The sequence below is a fragment of the Lynx canadensis genome, chromosome D4, assembly GCF_007474595.2.
Source record: "Lynx canadensis isolate LIC74 chromosome D4, mLynCan4.pri.v2, whole genome shotgun sequence".
Taxonomy (NCBI): domain Eukaryota; kingdom Metazoa; phylum Chordata; class Mammalia; order Carnivora; family Felidae; genus Lynx; species Lynx canadensis.
The window spans coordinates 50,709,608-50,728,943 of record NC_044315.2 but is presented as its reverse complement, the minus strand read 5'-3'; the positions used below and the strand labels follow the sequence as shown (position 1 = coordinate 50,728,943).

At 41.9% G+C, this 19,336-nt stretch overlaps 1 long non-coding RNA gene across 1 annotated transcript in view; it reads right to left on the bottom strand.

Moving 5' to 3' along the window:
- Positions 1-19,336, bottom strand: part of LOC115499210 — a 171,155-nt gene that overhangs the window by 19,511 nt on the left and 132,308 nt on the right. The window contains exons 6-7 of the long non-coding RNA XR_003964074.1: positions 17,981-18,205; positions 6,780-6,948 (exon numbers count right to left, since the gene is read on the bottom strand). This is a non-coding gene — a long non-coding RNA (uncharacterized LOC115499210). The remainder of the gene's footprint in view (positions 1-6,779; positions 6,949-17,980; positions 18,206-19,336) is intronic.

Here is a 19,336-nt window from a genome sequence, read left to right as displayed (position 1 = left end):
TTGCATCAATTAACTCACTGGGTTTAAGGTCTGTTCTAATTTTTCCCAAGCCACAAGAACCTTTCCTGCAATGTTACCAAGGGGCTGCAGGCCAAGAGGAAAGAGGAGGGCTTCCTTTAAGTTCTTCAAAGTGACTGTGTTCCTTTCTTTTTTCCTCCCATTGTGGGCTGAGAGTCCAAGATCAAGGTGCCTGCATATTTGGTGTCTGGTAAGAACCCCTTCCTGGTTTGTAGGAGCCCATCTTTTTGGTTATGTCCCCATTTGGGAGATAGGCCAAGGAAGCTCTCCTGGATCTATTTTACAAGGGCACTATTCCCATTCATGAAGCCTCCGCCCTCCCAACCTAATCATTGGCCCAAGGCTCCACCTCCTAATACCCTCACACAGGGGTTAGGTTTCAACATGGGAATTTTGTGGGGGACGCAAACATTCAGTCTCTAGCAGGCTCCAAAATCAGACTTTCTGGGTTCATATCTGTATGACCTTGATAAGTCTCTTAGTTTCTCCAGGTTTTCTTTTTCACGTCTGTAAAGTAAGGATATAATGGTACACATTTCATTGGGTCTGCTGGGTTGTTAACTAAAATGCTGTATGTAAACCAGGTAGCACCAAGGCTGGCACACTGTCAAACCTCAGTTGATAGGTAGCTTGCCAACTAGTTAGTCCTATCTTCCAGCCCAGATCCACCACATGGTTATAGGACTCAGGGGAGAGTCACCAATAATAGCTTCTCTGAGACACCTATACCTTCTTTTCATCCCTCAAGAAACAGAACATAATAACACCCAGCCCACTGTGCTGAATGACACTCAAGCAAAATATGAGATCCAAGCAAGACCAGCAGAGATCACATGAAATGGCAGGAGAGGAAAGGTTACAAAAGACGACCAAAACAGGGGCGCCTGGGTGGCTCAGTTAGTTAAGCACCCAACTTTGGCTCAGGTCATGATCTCTCACAATTTGTGGGTTCGAGCTGACAGCTCAGAGACTGGAGCCTGCTTCAGATTCTGTGTCTCCCTCTCTCTCTCTGCCCCTCCCTGACTTGTACTCTGTGTCTCTCTCTTTATCAGAAAATAAACATTAAAAAAAAATTTAAAAAAAAGATGACTGAAAAAAGAAGTAGAGAAAGAGGAGCCACAGCATCCCCAAGGAGTTAGAGTACAACATAGAAACCACCTGCTGATTGGGGGGTAAGGTTGAGTTCAGGGCAGGGCAGGGGGGCACAAACCACCAACGTGTAGTGCCTGCTTCCCTTGGGCATGGCAGGGCCCTAAACAGAAGGAGGGAGACTGCGTGTTTAGAGAGACAAAGCTGGAGACACCATGTAAATATACACGCTCCTGATGGATCAAAGTGCTATTTACCATCCTTCACAGAGAGAAAAAAACATCACTGAGGCCCCCTGGCGGGTGTGCTAAAGCAAATACCCAAACGATGAACTATTCAAAAGAACACACTCTTGCTTTGATCACAGGATGAGGCTGGAAGCAGCATTTTTCTGGTTACACTGCATCTTATCTACTCCTTTATTGATGCCAAACCACATTTCTTCTCTGTTAGAATTGAGGCCATTTTTTATTCCAGGCAGCTTTTCTAAAAAAGTTTTTTTTTTCTTTTTCCTAACCAGGGCTCAGTTTGAGAAGAACACTTTCTGATATAAACTCTGAAAATAATGTCAGGCCTCTACAGTTGGTAACCCTATGCTTTCCCCCTGAAGCAATGCTGAGCATAGCAATTTGAGCAAATAGACAACTCCTTCCCAGTAGTGTTAGGGATGTGATAAGTTATTCAGAGCGGTCTACCAAGACAACAAGAATAAAAAATTTTAGGTCAAACCTTGGCAGATATTCAATGTGGCCTTTGTAATTAAGTTTATTTTCTCAAGGCAATAATGGACACCATGAAGAGCTAACAAATAGGTGTGTATTCCTTTCTTTTGGATTATTGACAATTATTTAGAATGCCATTTTATGCAGAAGGCAGGGTAAGTGGGGCTATAAAAAAGTGATGGCCTTGCATTTGTAGTACAATTGATTTTTCAGAAGAAAGCTGAGCTATAAGGTGAGAGAACAGCACAAACGGCCACTAGTTGAAACTTCTGTCCCTACATGAATAAGTGATGAAAGAATATTGGTAAGTAATTCTATCAAGATGTCATTCCTGAAGCAGGCCGACTATGCTATCTTCAGTAGTTTTGATTCACAAGTAGGGAGGTGAATAAGTGAAAGAATCAAGCAAGTAACTCAGACTTCAAGTATTTACAAGAAGCACCAGCTAACACTTATATGGCATTCATAATGAGCTGGACACTGTCTTAAGCACTTTACATATATCACCCCATTTAATCCTTCCTCACCAAAGGGAAGTACTATTATTGTCTTCACTTCAAAGAAAAGAACACTGATGAGGGCGCCTGGGTGGCACAGTTGGTTAAGCATCCAACTCTTGATCTCGGCTCAGGTCATGATCTCACGCTTCGTGAGTTCAAGTCCCACTTGGGGCTCTGCGCTGATGGTGTGGAGCCTGCATGGGATTCTGTCTCTCCTTCTCTCTGCCCCTCTGCTGTTTGTGCTCTCTCTCTCTCTCAAAATAAATAAATAAACTTAAAAAAAAAGAAAGAAAATGGAGGCACAAAGACATAAAGCAACATACCCCAAGTGATACTCTAGCAAGAAATTATGGAAGTCTTAAGACTTCCATAGAATTGAACTTAGGTAAAATCGCTAACAGCCACTGTTCGACCCACCAGGTTCTCTTTGCTCTGGCTTGGTTATCACTGGCGTAGGTATTGGGAGGGAGCCTGGGTTTCTGAGTGACTGTGATGATCACAGGCCTCCTGCCAGCCGAGGTGGAACATCTCACAGGAGCACAAAAACACACCTTGGCTGTGTTAAGCCTGGGCAAACTTGAGGGTTGTCTGTTAGTGCAGTATGCTCCAGCCTACTCTGGCTGAATAGTGGTGACGCTGGCATTTGAACCCAAGCGGTTTATCTCCAAGGTCCATGCTCTATACCACTATGTTGCACTGCCTCCCACGTATGAGGTACGGCCTGCACACTTAAAGAGCTTACTGTCCTTGAAAATGGGCACACACTGCAGCAGCAGCCAAATAAAAATGCTAAGTAGCATCTGATGGATCTAGAAAATGAAACCCAGCACAAGCGAATGGGAAGTCAGAGAATGGGAAGATCAGCGTAGCCAGAGGTGTCGGTCTAAGCCCACTGGGTTGATAGGGTAAGAAAGCCATTCTAATGAGCTCCAGTCAACTGGTGTGAGGTCATAAATCTCTTGGAATCTAAAGTAGGGAAATTAGAACAAGTGAGTCGCCTGTGAGCTACAAGTACACCTGGAAAGTCAGCAACTTCAGTAGTTTTCCCAGAGACTGCAGTTCCTCTCTTGTCTCTGCTTCTCTTAGCTTTTCTTCTGTTTCTCAGCTGTACTCTCCCCCCTCAGCCCAACGTGGCTGTCAGTCTCCCGGACAAGATCCATCTCTACCACCACTACAGAGGCTCTGTGTCACTTGGTTCATGTTATTGACAGAATCTGCTTGGCTCAACCGGTTTCCCTTTGGCCCGACATAACCTCTGTTTCAATTACCTGCCAGGGAGAGGATCCCACGGTTCACGAGGCTAAGACAATCCCTTCAGCAGAAATGGGATGAGAGAACAAGTCCCAAGAAAAAGGTGTGTGATTAGCAATGGAGCCCAAAATGATTTAATCAAAGGAGAATCGGATTTAGATGAGCAAAGAGGAATGTGGCCTGGGCCTTGCAGGAGGAAACATCAGCTTGTGTAAATATACCTGCTTGCTTGTAGGCAGTGAGGAAGCCCACAGTGACTAGAGAAAGAAAGCCCATGTTCAGCTCAGGGGTGAGAGGTTGGAAAGGTGAGATGAGTCATCAACAGATACTCATCAGTGACCTTCACCTTGACCTAAAGCTTATCTTACAAGTCTGCTCTTCCCTGTTCAGCAGCAGCTTTTCTGACAATCTGGGCTGTGATCTCCACCTTGTCGAAGAGTGTATATCTTTTCTCTAAACTGTGCCATTTCTTTCATTTGAACATTTCTTTTTTTTTAAGTTTTTTAATAATGTTTATTTTTGAGAGACAGAGAGTGCAAGCTGAAGAGGGGCAGAGAGAGGGGGGGACAGAGGAACTGAAGCAGGGTCTATGCTGACAGCAGAGAGCCCAATAACAGGGCTTAAACCCACGAACTGTGAGATCATGACCTGAGCCGAAGTCAAACACTTAACCAACTGAGACACCAAGGTGCCCCTTTTTGAACATTTCTTAACCTCTTTCACTGATCTCCTATGTTTTATAGAAATTAATAAACATTTCTTACATCCTTCATAAAACAGTAAGCCACCTTAAGGGAAGGGACTAAATTTCATACCTATTCCTAGCACCTAGCTCAGTCCCCTTCACCTAACGAAGTTTCATAAACGTTAGATAGAGTAATTAAAAATAAATAAACCTTGTCTTATGAAGAACAAAGAGCCAACTGACTTACGTGGCAACATCACAAAGATTTAAGTATTTAAGACTTGTTTGCTTTTCAAAGAACCTCTAACATTTTAGAAAGAAAGGTTCTTAATTACTACCATTACCCCCCCCAGTGCTCTTCCTCTGTTCACTGACTAGTCTGGAGGTGTAAGGGGCCTCCCTCCATGCTCCTCAAAATTAGCAAGCCACTTTTCAAAATAATGGACTAAGTTTTAGATATCTGAGTCAATTGCATAACACAATAATATCTATTATTAGATTATAATGGCTAGAAGTGCACAGATTTAGTAAAACAGAGACTTTTCAAGCCATGATCTGAATCTCTCAGCACTACCTGACCTTAGGCAAGTTACTTGCCTTCTGGGAGTAAAATACCAGATATAATGATATTTACCTCACATATTTCCTATGAAGATTGTGTGAACAAACACATGTAAATTTCTTAGCCTAGGAGCACATAGTAGGTGTTAAGAAATACTTGATCTCATCCTAGTTTCCTCTTTCCTTTGCTGAGAACTGCCTTTTGCTAAACTGGGTGATGTCACATAACCATGTGCCATATTGCTCTTTGGACAGAGGGACTACCTGCAATTTAGACTGCTGAATAGAACCCCCAGTGCTAAATTGTACAGCCACTCAGGCCTCAATGGCCTTTGATCTCTCCAGAGTTCTTCATCTTCTCTGGGCAGCGACTATGCGTCCTCGTCACTCTGGAATAACAGAAGGTCAGAGCAGAGCCCCGCACCATTGCAAGTGACAGACTATCCGAGGCACATTGCAATTTGGCTCATTCCCTGTTATGACAATGATGGTAACAAGAACTGAAAATGGCACAACACAAATCCATTCCTGAGACCAAAATTGTAATAAAAGTGGGAAATTTTACAGAAGCTGATATCCCCAGAACAGGCTTCTGATTGTAATTGTGTGGGTTTTTATTTTTTCTTTATTTCTTGTTTTTTATAACCTTGGGTTCAGATCTTGGTATTGACAGTCAGTGAAAATTGTTTGGGCAGTCAGGAAAACAATGATGTCGATCTAGTAAAAAGGTTGTAAAATTTGAATAGACCAAGGCAACAAATAAATGTTGAAGATAGTTCCCTTTGAAGAATTAATTTTCTTACATTATACTTTGACATAATAAGAAATTAGAACACACCAAGATCATGGTGAATAAAATTTGCATCTTGTAAGACAGTCTGTTAAAACAGTGGTTCTCAAATGGGAGCAATTTTGTACATACCCCCACCCCCAAGGGGACATTTGGCAATATTTAAAGATACTTTTCATTGTCACAATTGGGAGGGGTGTGTAACTGGCATCCAGTGGGTAGAGGGAAGGAATGTGGATAAACATCCCACACTACACAGGCCAGGCCCCCACAACAAAGAATTACCTGACCTAAATTGTCAATAGTGATGAGGCTGAGAAACTTAATGTTAAAAGAACTCAAACTTCTTGCTTTGCTTAAGTCTAATACCATAACATTTCATTATTTTTTTTTTAATTTTTTTAACGTTTTATTTTTGAGACAGAGAGAGACAGAGCATGAACGGGGGAGGGGCAGAGAGAGAGGGAGACACAGAATCGGAAGCAGGCTCCAGGCTCTGAGCCATCAGCCCAGAGCCCGATGCGGGGCTCGAACTCACAGACCGCGAGATCGTGACCTGAGCTGAAGTCGGATGCTTAACTGACTGAGCCACCCAGGCGCCCCAACATTTCATTATTAAATACTTCCGCATCTCATTTTCTTGGGATTTAGTAAATGAATTTTTTTTTTAAAAAAAAAAAGGAAAACAGATAAAATAAAAACTGGTAAAATAGGAACTAAAAAAATAATTTCAAACTTTTCAGAAATCAATATGAGCCATGTTAAGTAAACACTGTACCAAGTCACCCTCCTCATTAGCATACTCCTTATTCCTAACACTTGTATTTCACTTTAAACATCACATTCAATTCCAATGATTTCATCTGATCTTCACTAAAGCCCAAATATAAATATCTACAGTTTAAAAGGGACTAAGACTCAGAGAGAGTAAGTATTTGTCCAATGAAACATGGGTAATAAAAATACCCTGGGACAATGAGAAAAATGAATGTTGGGATCAGGAGCGCTGTGTTTCCTAATGTCTCCCATTCAGCAGCCATGTGGCACTGTTTAACCTGCAAAACCCTGGCTTCCCTGCCTAAACAACGGGAGTGGTGACAGCTAGCTCAGGGGGTCACCACAAGGATTGACCAATGGCATGGATTCCAAATAAAGGACCTCACCTGATGTGAAATAAGACACAGAGGGGGCAGAGTGCCAGGCCCCAAGCCAGATGTTCTGATTTCAAATCCAGTGCACTTTCCTCCATGCCATGAGGGAGAGCCCACCATGTGTTTATAACACCACAGGCATTGAAGTTGTTGATTTCAGTAGCAAATGTGTATGGCTTGCCTAAGGAAAAAGAAAAAGAAAAAAAAGAAACATCTTAAAATCACTTAGAACTTTTTTTACTTTCAACTGTATTGTTCAAAATTGACAGGAGATTTCTTTCTCAGCCAGGACAAGATAAGCAGAAACTTTCCATTTTCCATGATTGAATACTGTGCGTTTTTGTGTGTGTTGGGGGTAGGGATGGGGAGAATGAAAGCATCTCAAAACAGTCTAAGGCAAAAAGGGACTTAATCATCTTCAGTGAAATGAAGCGAACATGCTTTTATTTGTTCAAAGGAATCTCAGACCAAGAGAGTGTATTTTTCTCAAGCATTCAGCAAATCTTTGGGGGTCTGAATCAGAAAGAAGCAAAAATTAAAAAGAAAAATTCACCCTATAATTCTACGTCTGGGAACTAATCTAAAGAAAAAATAATATATATATAATATATATATAATACATATGTACTATATTATAGACATAATTTTAACATCTAACACACAAACTGTAGTATCATTATTACAATTCTATAAATTATGTAATCTTTTATAAATATGAAAAACTGAAACCAAATGAAATATCCAGCAAAAGGAGAATGGTTAAGCAGTCATTAAAAATTATGTTAAAGGACAATTATAACAACACAATTAATGTCTGCTAAAAATAGTGGTTAAAAAAAAGCAGAAACAAAATTGTAGATATAAAATAAACTCAATTTTGTTTTTTGGAAAGCCTAAGCAAACAGATAGGAAACAGTCTAAAATGTTATAGTGATAGGATTATAAATAATTTTTCATCTTTCTTATTTTCTGTTTTCCAGCTTTATAAAATAAGTATACATTCATGTTACGATAAAAAGAACAATAAATATAACAACAAAGATTGCTTGAAAAAAAGGAGTTGAAATAATATACAGAATTTTATGTTGGGAATTTGCTATTGCAAATAAAATAGTTCAGTAAGGCAGGGGTAAGAATAACTTGATTGTTACACCATTGCAAAGCCCTTAAGACCAAATTCCTCTCAGCCCATCAATTTCACATTGATTTCATCTTGACATGTAACATGCCCCTCAGTTCTACAATAAAAGAAGCCATGAAATATCAATGGTGACTTCTAGAAGACACATATACACATGTTGATTGAAGATTAATTTCTCAGCAGGGTGCCTCATCATCAATATCTCGCCTTTTGTGTGACACGGGTCAGGTGACCTTAATGATTAATAAAGGAACCTATTTTGAGCTGGCTCTGGGTTTCCAGAAAATATGAGTTATTTTGAACTAAAGGCATAGAGGATGCTCTGGTTTGGCCATACATTTTATTACAGAGCATCACAATCCAAGTAAGAGGTTATCTGAATGATCTGAAATGCTATTGAAAGCTACCATACGTATAAACTTGCTGATAGATGATTCTAAATATGGGAAAATCTTCCTGTTGACCTGAACTATGTCCCATGATATATCTTTCCCCCCTTCCCCCCACCCCGCTTTTCCTTTTCCTTTTCACACATAATTTTCCAGCAAAACTTTCAATAGTACATGACCTTTGGTGGAGATGGATTAAAGAGAACATTTAATCAAATGATCCTGATGATTTCATCAAATGGGCTAAATCAGGTAGGCATTTAAATAGCTGAGTTGAAAGTTCAGTTTAATAGGAAGTATAGATTCATAGCAACAGAAACATGAGGACAGAATAGATTTAACAGCCACCTTTTCATCAACTTAATGAAAGCAATTAATTGGTCCAAAATACCTAATCCCTACCATGTTTGTGTAAAAATCTACTTTGGGCATTCACAACTACCTCACTTTCTTCCCCACCCAGAAAGGTCATTTCTATAATATGTGAACTTGCCCTACCCTAGTGCTACACAATTTTTTCAACCAAATATAGGTTTCTGTCCAAAGTTAAGTTAATGAGGTTCTCTCCTGACAGAAGGACAACTAGGAAAAAAGGCAATCAGTCAGTTGCTGCAAATGCCTTTAGAAATGAATGATGTGAGGGGCACCTGGCTGGCTCAGTTGGTGGGGCATGCAACTCTTGATCTGGGGTTGTAAGTTTGAGCTCCACGATGGGTGTGGAAATTACTTAAAAGTAAAATTAAAAAAAAAAAAGAAATGAATGATGTGCATGTGGTCGTCTTCTGTCAGGTGGATGAACAGGCAGAAAAAGCTGAACTGAAGTAAATGTGGAGAGAAGAGAAATGTGTTAAAGTTTGATACAGCCCAATATGCAGACCCCTCTTCTCTACCCAAGTTCTGATCCAATTGGGAGACTCAGGATATACGCTAACATCAAAATACCCCCTTCATTTGTGAGCCATTTGGCGATCCCAGCTTTAGGTGTGACAGAGTTGCCTTCCTAGTTCATAATCCCAGATTAGGTAGGCCTATACCACAGTTTTTCCCTGCAGGCATCTTCCAGGGTTTTTAACCATAATCAGATGAAGGCGCCAAGTAGAATGGATATCCTCTGTAAGCAAATAACCTCAAAACAAAGGAAAAGGCTGAACCTAACATGTCCAATTTATTCTTCCAAATTCACCCATGAGGTAAATTACCCCTTCCCAAGGAGGAGTGAGTGAGAAGGTGGAGCGTAGCCAGGAGTCCAACACTAACAGGTCTTTCCACATGGGAACATGAGATAGTTGGACTCAGAGTATGGACTATATTCCAACTGGGCTGCTCTTAGATTCCATGAAATAACCTAGGATCCTTCTCATAAATTTCGCTTAGGCTTAGATCAATCTGAGTTGGTGTCTATTACTTACAATCAAAATCATCCAGAGACAAGTGTTTGTCATTAGCATTCCACATTGGACTACTGAAGGACAATACCAGACCTAGCCTAGCATCAGGAGAGTTAGTTCTATTCTCTCCACATTTTCCCTTCACGTTAAAGGTAAGAAGGTAAGACCCATAGGGATAACATATACATGGCGCCCATAGCACTTGCTTTGGGCTTTAATGAGCCCCATTATTAGAGAAAGACAGAAGTAATTTGAGTCCCCAAAACTCTCTCACTTAGAGCCCATTAGTTGTGTTACACTGGACAGGAAAAGCAGCACAAAAGAGTTGATGATGCAGAGGCCCAGAGACAAGATCCTCAGGCATGAACAGGCTGTGAGGTGGAAGCACATCAAAGCTCTAATGAGGCCATGCAGGGGACCCTGTGATGTGCCACACATGCCCCGTAAGGACTGAGGCATGTTTTCCTCAGCTACCAGTAGTACTGGTAACTGCTAGCTTACAACTTGGTCCCTTTCCCAGGGTTCTCCCTTACTGAAAGAGAGCTGTTTCCCCCAAAGTATGCCCCTGCTTCAAGAGGACAGTTGGACAGCCAACATCCAATGACTGTTGGGGAAGGGGTATAGGGACCTGGCTCTCTTTCCTCAATTCCAAATATTTCTAAAGAGCGATCCCAGGTTCAGGTTCAGAGCTCCCCCTGAGATATACTGAGGCCCCTTTTGTGACTATTTCACAATTCAACCTCTCCCTTTGCCTAATCTTACTTCCCTCACTCCCTTCTAGATTTATTCCTAAAACCACTCCCCATTCAATTTCCTGAATGCAAATCTCTACCTCAGAGTCTGTTTCCTCAGGGATTCAATTTGTGACAGTCCAGATGTTCAGAAATAAATAGTATCTAGGACATTATAGACCGACAGAACTTTCTGTGGTGGTGAAAATGTTTCATAGCTGTGCTGTCCAATATGGTAGCTACTAACCACACATGGCTATTGAGCAATTAAAGTATGTCTGGTGCTACTGACACAATAAACTTATAATTTGATTTAACTAACTTAAATTTAAACATATACCTCTGGTTTGTGGCCACCATACTGGACAACACCAATCCTGAGTATTAGGACAAAAATAGAAATTTCGTGTCATGCCATGATCATACGAAAAGCCTGTGGAAAAGAAGTCAAACATGGTGGCAAAGGATAAGTAAGTATTGAGTGCAAAGGAGGACAGAGGTCCAGGTTTTGAAGACAGATAACAACAAGTATAATAGTAACTACTGAATACTTAGGCTAGTTAATATTATCCCCATTACTCAGATAAGAAAAAGGTGGCTCAGAACTTGTGCAAGGTCATACATGAAGTGAGTAGGAAAGTTAGAATTTAAAAATTACTCTAAAGGGGCGCATGGATGGCTCAGTCAGTTGACCATGAAACTCTTGATTTCAACTCAGGTCATGATCCCAGGGTCGTGGGATCAAGCCCCACATCAGGCTTCATGCTAGGCATGGAATTTGCTTAAGATTCTCTCTCTACCCCTTCCCCGCTAGTGCTCACATGTTCTCTCTCTCTCTCAAAAAATGAAAAATAAATATAAAAAAGACTCTAAAGCTTATGCTCTTTTTGAACTGTTCAAAAAGCAGCAAACCCAGTCCATAAGTGAGCAGCAAATATCTCCACATATTCTTAAGCCTTAATCCTTCTTATCTTGTTTATGATTCTTAATGTGCCTAACTATGTAAGAGAAATTATGTAGGAGGAACTGCAAGACATCCAGTGAGTCCTAGCTACCATCTGTTGAATATCTAACATGTGCTGGATGCCTGAAACTGATACTGAGATGAATAGGAATTAAGACATGATTGTAACCAGTGGTAAGTATAGCTAAAATTGTGTCCTTCCTGTTGACTGTCCATACTGCAGAGCCCTGAGGCACAGTAACTGCTCAAAGGTACCACGGGCAAGTGCAAACACGGCTAAGGCTGTGGTTGTAAATCCCCACATTCCCTCTCCTCCTAGAGAACCGCCTGCCCCCTGTGCACAGGAGTGACCTCTGAGAAGGGAGGAGGCAAGTTCACAGAAGCAGTTTCAGGGCACACCAGTCACATATTCTATGTGAATGGCACACCCCGACACTGTAAGAGTGGCCCCGCATGAACCTCTCTTTGTGCACAACTTTTCTAGGACCCACTCTGATTCCTGGTTGGCTTTTAATGATTGATTGATTGAGTGAGTGAGTGATTGATTGATTGATTGAAGAATGGGGTAGAGAGGACTCCTGGGCCTATCACAGCAAATTAGCAGCACAGAAGATGTAATCAAAATAGAGATGTCCTTTAAGCTTGGAGCTAACCAAAAAGAGAACATGAAAGTCAGAGATTTTAACTGCTGTACTCCTCCCAGTGAAAGCTTCATCCCTTAGCCTCAGGGCCCTGAGCTCCCATGCAGGTAATTTTGGGCCACCTATACAGATAGCAGTCTGGATCCTTAAGGAGCTCACATCCATCTAAAGAAGACACAGCAACAAATTATTGCTCTTCAGTGATAACTTCTATGGGAAAGGAATGTACAGATGCCAGTGGGGAGCATGAGGAGGGACTATTCAGAGCTTCCAGCGTGCCTTCTGTTATAGCTGTTTTCAGCAAGGTAAGAACTAGACAGGATAGCTATTGAATAATAGCTTAGTTTACATACACAACCCAAGGTATGTTTGTGAGACACTCCTGGCAGTCAACCCCAGTGCAGAGAGTCAGTGCTTTTCTAAAAGGGACCAGCTCTGTCAATGACTTTTTTGTTCTGACCCAGCTTAAGCTATCTATCAGCCAAAGAAGGAAAAACATGAGATTTATGTTTCAGGTTTTCATGCCATAGCCAAATGCACGATAGAGGTTTACAATTTCCTTTCTTCCAACAGATTAAGCATATGCACAAAAGTATGGTCAAAAAGGTTCAGCAAACCTCTTTCAAGTCATTAATTATGACCCCGGACAATTTCAAAGTTGACCTCAGAGCACCTAAGGTCAGTAATAAATTTTCCAAATAACCTTCTTCATCCACAATCCATGAGGCAAGACATGTGGACTCCAAAGGGCAGAGATGGTTCCATTCATCATTGTATTATCAGTACCTAGCATGCCAGATAGCCAGCAGATGCTCACCATGTATTAGTCTTCCTTCTCCATACAGTAGTTCAGAACTTTCAATACACATTTGTAGAGCGTCTGTGTGCCCAGCATCATTCTAAAGACTGAGGGGAAAAAGATAAGTAAGACAGGCTGGTCCTTTGCTCTCCACTGGCTTACAGAGGACACTGAATACATGTTCTTTGGATTGAATTGTTGACTGAGTGGTTCACCAGGATGAGGCTCAGAACCACACACAAAATCTGAAAAAGCCTCCAACCAACTGAATCCAAAAAACTGATCTGAGATATAACCAAAGGATATTGGCTTGAATTTCTCCAGCACAGTTGTGAGCACTGTCTTAATAGACCCCTGTTGATTTATTTCTTCCTATACCCACTCCACCCTGGCTTTTTCTGAGCAATAAAGCCCAGGATTAAGTCTTCTGTCCATGGCCATAGGATATGTGGAAACACACACATCTGCATAGGGCTTGAACTGATGTCCCTCATTAGCATCATGCTTTCACCAGCTGGGCACACCTACCGCAGATATGACCAAATGGATGTGCTGTCATGTGGACACAGCTTTATTGTATGTTCTTCAATATAACGTAGAAAATTGTTCTTCCAAGTTGTAGGCAAACAGCTCTGAAATGGACAACTTAACTTCTGCATTTTGTGACTTTGTGAGTGTATCTCTAGATTAACATTATGGTGTTTATAGAGGTCTCCTTTTTTTTTTCTCCCTGGGCACTCTGGTCTATAAATCATGCTATTTATATTTGTTTTCCCCTAATTGTCCAATGAAAACTGTCCTTGTCACTGGAAAATAAGGATGAGTGGTCATACAGTGGCAGAACACGGGCAATCACAAATAGTCAGGAAAACAAAAACTAGCAACAAGATGAATGTACTGGAAGCAAGCGTAACAAAAAGAGGGGGCAGTGAGCACGGACCATTGCTTCAGCCACACAGCCAGTGCCTCTGTGCATAAATGCTCAGCAGGCTTCAGAGGGAGAGCTGGAAATAAGTTTACACCGGAGGCAAAACAGACTGTCAAGTCAACTTGAGGCCAGCAGAAGAACAGGTGAGAGGAGGATGGACATGATTGGCAGGGTCTACTTGGCATTGGCTGCATCACATCCCGGCCTGTCTAACCTCCTCAAGGAACAAGGTCTCTTGACCATAAGCCAGTGTGGAAGGCTTTTCTGGCTTGCCTCTCCCCTGTGCCTCCTGTGTCCTAGACTAAAGGAAGGGATTGTATATAAAACAGATGGGCTGAAACCTAGGGCTCAGGAATACATGTGACACACAACACCAGTGGTTCCTGTTCTCCTGTCAGTAGTTCACCTAAAAGAGAGTTCCCCAAACAGCCCCCAAAACTGCAGCTGCCAAAATTTAACTTGTTTTGAAGCTCAAGCAACTTTGATGTTTTCTTAACACAGTCAGGCGCTTCATTAAAGCACTATGGAGTATACCAGCTATGTTTTCCCTGGGGTGAGCTGGATGAGATCCAAGCTAGAATACCAGACACACACAGGCAAAATTATACAGGCACGGAGGTAAACCTCATTATCTTCCCAAGACACACTTTTACCTGCTTTAGTTAATTGTTGTATTTGTGCAGGGAGGGGAGTCCCTTCATCAAAGAAAGATTTTTGAGAGACGTGTGGTGGTCTAGAGTCTATGGGAACCTGTCCAATCATAGGCTTACAAACTGGAGGCCCAAGCACAACAGCTAGCTGGGAACAGTACTTCCTCCAACATAGGGGAAGGCGATGAAGCAAATTCCAGGTCAATTCAGAGAAACCCTTTGTTCCCGCCTAATAGGTCCCACAAAAGTGATTTCTTTCAAAACTGTAACGTGTCCTATTGGTATCAGGATTATTTTGACCTTAAGTTTGTTTAAAACCAAGGGACAGCACTTGGGGGTGGAGGGGTAGAAGAAATGTTTTGAATTCACTGACATGCTCCCAAGACTTTAAGCAGTATACTATTTATATTAAGAGTTGAGTTCCTTCAAAACTACATGATTTCATGCAACAATCCCCAGTTCCTTTATTCATTCACTCTTTCTTTCAACAGTATTTATTTTCAATGTGTCAATCATTGTGCAATAAGAATATGGCAATAAATAAGACAAAGTATGATTCCTCTCTTTTTATAACTACCCAATTAAATATGTAATAAAGTGTGGCTTTTTAAATGAAAGAGTATGGGCAGGAAGCAACACACACACATGGATCACAAGCCTAACCTATTTACGAATGTGGAATGTGACAGCATTGCCAAAAAGGTGCACCACCAGGACACCCTGGGGTATGCTGGGGTAACTAACAACCCAAAGTCTCAGGGACTTAAAGTTCCTTGCTAACCCTAGGTGTCCATGGTAGTCTACCAGGGACCTCTGATGATCATGGTTACTCAGGAACCCCGGCTGAGAGAACATCCATCAACTCCAGTGGTACCAAATGCTAAGCCAGAGAGACAGATAACTCTAAGGGTCTGTCACACATCTCACCCTGCTCAATTCTCTTTGGCCAAGACTAATCATGTGCCCCGTTCAACTAGGAAGTGCAATCATCCCCGGTGCTCAGTAATGACTTGGACAACAAGTAATGACTCTGGGCCATGAAGAAGGAAGGGAGGTCAGAGGCCTGAGGAAAAGAATTCCAGCCATATACCAAGGTGATAACATGTGTGAAAGCCTTATAATTCTTCTTCCCTGGAGGGCACTTCTCTTCTCTAGACCCAATTAATTATATGCCTGCCTCCAGACTAGACTACAAACTCCCAAATCCATACTTGCTAGCATAGTGCCTGACGCAAAGTAAATGTGCAGTACGTATGCGGAAATAAGAAAAATAAGATTGCCTTCTGGATTGGATATAATAGATCAGATCAAGATTATGAAAAGTTCATTGCAGAGCCATAACCACCTCTGGACCAAAATAGATACTTGCTTGGAGACTTTGCTGACCTGCCTCCATTCCATTCCCACTCAGAAGGAACTGACCCCTTCTTCCTTCGTACCCCAAATACAAACTTTACAGTAACTTTAAGGACCTGCAACACCTTTTTACTTGCAGAGGTTTGTCTCTTTCATCCTACTAGATATTGAGGCCTGGGTCCCATCTTATTTGCCTGTGTAGCTATGTGTAGACCAGTGCCTGGCATGTGGTAGGTGTTCAATAAACATCTATTGGGTGATTGAATGAATCTGAATTAAAAGGTATCAATAGAAAGCTGGTTGGATAGCTATAGAAGTGTGGGGAAATCAGGTTAGTTAGATACTGTTCGAAGAGGGGGTCAATAGACTGAAACAAACACCCATTTCAGTGACAGGTATGCCTCCCAGGGAGAGATGGGTGCTGCAAGTTATTGTAGCCTAGTTTGAGTTGGATTTAACTCACATGAGTGACTTCCTCTACTCTAATGCCATGTTGACACATGACATTCAAGACAGAACAGAATGTGCTATCCGCTTACGTGTACATTCTGGTCTCTCCAAAACACCGTTTTCTTTCCTCTTCCTCTATGCCTAGACCCTGCACTTCTGCCAGAAACCAGTCCAAGATAACCACAATAGCATCCACCTTGCATTTGTATCACTTTTGAACTTCATAGATGACTCCAGGTCTCTTATTTCACCATCCAGAAAGGCAACTTTTGTGGCATCCAGCCATAAATCATGATTTGTTGTCATTATCAATCAGAGGAAGAGAAAAAACAGTGTGTTGTTTTTCACCTCCCCTTCAGGTTTGATTTTGCAGAGGAGCTGAGATGCTGTTCAGCCTCCTCTCTCTCTCCCAGCTCTACTTGCCTTAGCAACTGCCTGAAACAGCAGGGCTCCAGGCAAATATTCAGGCTTGTAACCACAGAAATCCAAATGGAATGTCAATTTTCATGCATTCGAGGTAAGCCAGGCTGCTCTAATTCTCAGGAATTGTATGTTCTGCCAGGAGACCTGCCCCCACGGCGACAAAAGCAGCCTGTTACTGTCACCACAGTTGCTCAAGGAAGGGCTTGTGAGCTGCAATTTTTCACACCATTAATGCATTGCTTACACCAAGGAGCACAGCTAGCAATCCTGGGATTGCATTAGAGGCTTTGGTGAGAAGTCTGGAGATGGCACTGTCGAGGAAGTAATAGGTGATCACTGGGACTCTCCCAGCTAATTCTGTGTGGAGCCACCACTATTTATGTGTTTACAAGACCTATGCTTCTGATTGTAATGGGGCCCTTGACAAATGGAGGGATTTTTGCATTGCTGCACTTTAGTGGGACTAGCAGGATGCCAGCATCAGTTTTCACTGCCTTTCCTGATGACCCATGCATAATAGCTTCCTGTGCATTGGTCTCAAGTATCCATGATTCGTCTTAAAACAGATACTTGCAAGTTTCTAAAAATGCTAGTCATTACAGAACTCTATACATCCTAAATTTCTAACATGAGACTTATGGTATTGTTAACGGTTAAGAGCATTTCCTTTCCAGGTGTACTGCCTGTATTCAAATCCCTGTTACTTCACTTTCTAACTCTAAGACTTCAGATAAGTTACCCTCTAAAAGTCCCAGATTCCTTATCTTTAAAAGAGGGATAATAAGAGCAACTACTTATGGTGAAGAATAAATGAGAAAATGAATGTACAGAGCCAGACATAGGAAATTATAACTATTATTTACTTGTCTTTTTTTTTAAAACTCATGTTAGGGTTTCACAACATGATAGAAGGATTAATTAATAGGTAGAAATTACAGGAAGGTGTTTCTTACCAGTATCAAGCAATGCCCTGGAAAAAAGGACATGCCTTCAATAAATACTCATTGAGGACTTACTATTGTACGAGCCACTAGGCTCCAGGTAGATAAGATGTCTGTTGCTAGATGTGTTTAGGTACAGGATGGGCCTGGTGAAAGCAGAAGCCAACAGAGTGTGTCTTCCACCCCAGCAAAGCTAAGGCAGCCTAGGGTGACTCTGGGGTAAGGAGAGTTTCAATCGGATTTCTAGACTGAATAATCAACCTGCACCCACTTGCATCAACCCAAAGTTGTGTGGGGGCCACTTCATTCTGATAGGTGTCTACATTAATAAAGAAGGATAAGACAGAAGGGGGTGGGGAAAACAGCAGGGAAATTACATAACTGCCCATTCCAAATTGCTTGAAAGTCTTACCTGAAGAAACACCCATCATAATTAGGGTTTCTGGGTTCCGTTAGGAAAATGCTGGGACAATTCAACTGCTTTGCTCCCAGGCACTCTCAGAATGTTTTCTGATCGTTGCTGTTATTATTTTACTGAAAAGTGTTAATCACTGCTGTAGGCTCTTCAAAATCACAATATGAAAGGGAAAATCATTGCCTCACTGCCTGGAGCTTCCTTTTCCATGTATATCGGCACCTGAAAGGAGAGGTGGGTACAGAAGGGGGTGGGTAGACAGGGGCACAGTGTAAATACACAGGTCACAGTCGGACATGGGGAAACGTTTCAAGCAGGCCAAACCCTTTCCAGCTGACAAGCTCCCCGTGCCCTCCCTGAGGACACAGAGAACCTGCTCAGAACACAGAGAACACAGAGAATGAGCAGCTGCTAGGCTGAGGAGGTGACAAGGCAGGCTGACAGCCGCAGCAGACCATGCGGTTCGTGGGTGAGAACGTACCGAGGGAAGAAAACTGGCAAAGGAAGGAGAGACTGAAAAAGGCCCACAAGTTACATTCTGAGAAGGCAGCCCACCCCAACAAGCACAGACAATATGCTCCCAGATGCCTCCTTTGTGTAATTCATCAGCCGCTGTGGTTCTCAAACTTGCATATGCATGTGAACCACCTAGAGATCTTGTAAAAATGCAGATCCTCACTCAGTGGGTCTGGGGTAGAGCCCACGATTCTGCATTTCTAGCAAGATCTCACGTGATGGTGACATTCATGATCTACAGACCAACACTTTAAGTAGCAATGTACTAGATCAGGGTTGGCAACCTCGACCCATAGGCTGAACACGGCCAGTTGCCTGTCTTCGTAAATGATGTGTGACTGGAATACGGTCAAGCCCAATCGTTTACGTATTGTCTACAGCTGCTTTCCACTACTCAGCAGGGCTGAGTAGCTGCAGTAGAGACCTTCTGGCCCATAAAGCCTAAAAAATATTTATCGTCTGGCCCCTTGCAGGACAATGTCTGTCGTAGGCAGCACTTAGTACTGAAACTAAGAGAAAAAGATGAAACGGTGTTGTCACAGGCTGAAGGAGCTTGTATTATGAATTTCATCAAATAAGAGGAAAGTTCCTGCTTTGGCAACAAAAGAATGATAATTTGTTTAGAGACTGAAAGGAGATCCATAGTCTGTCTGTAAATGAATCAAAGGAGAAAACATTCCAGAATTCCATGGTTCTAGAAGAGAGAACTGGGGGTCTCTTAGAAATGTTCTATAAGGCTGAAAAGAACTGATGAAACCCTGTGTGTTGTCTGAAGTCGATCATAAATTAGGTTCAGAGACACAAAAGTTTATGAAGCCATCTTAGAACAGTTGAAAA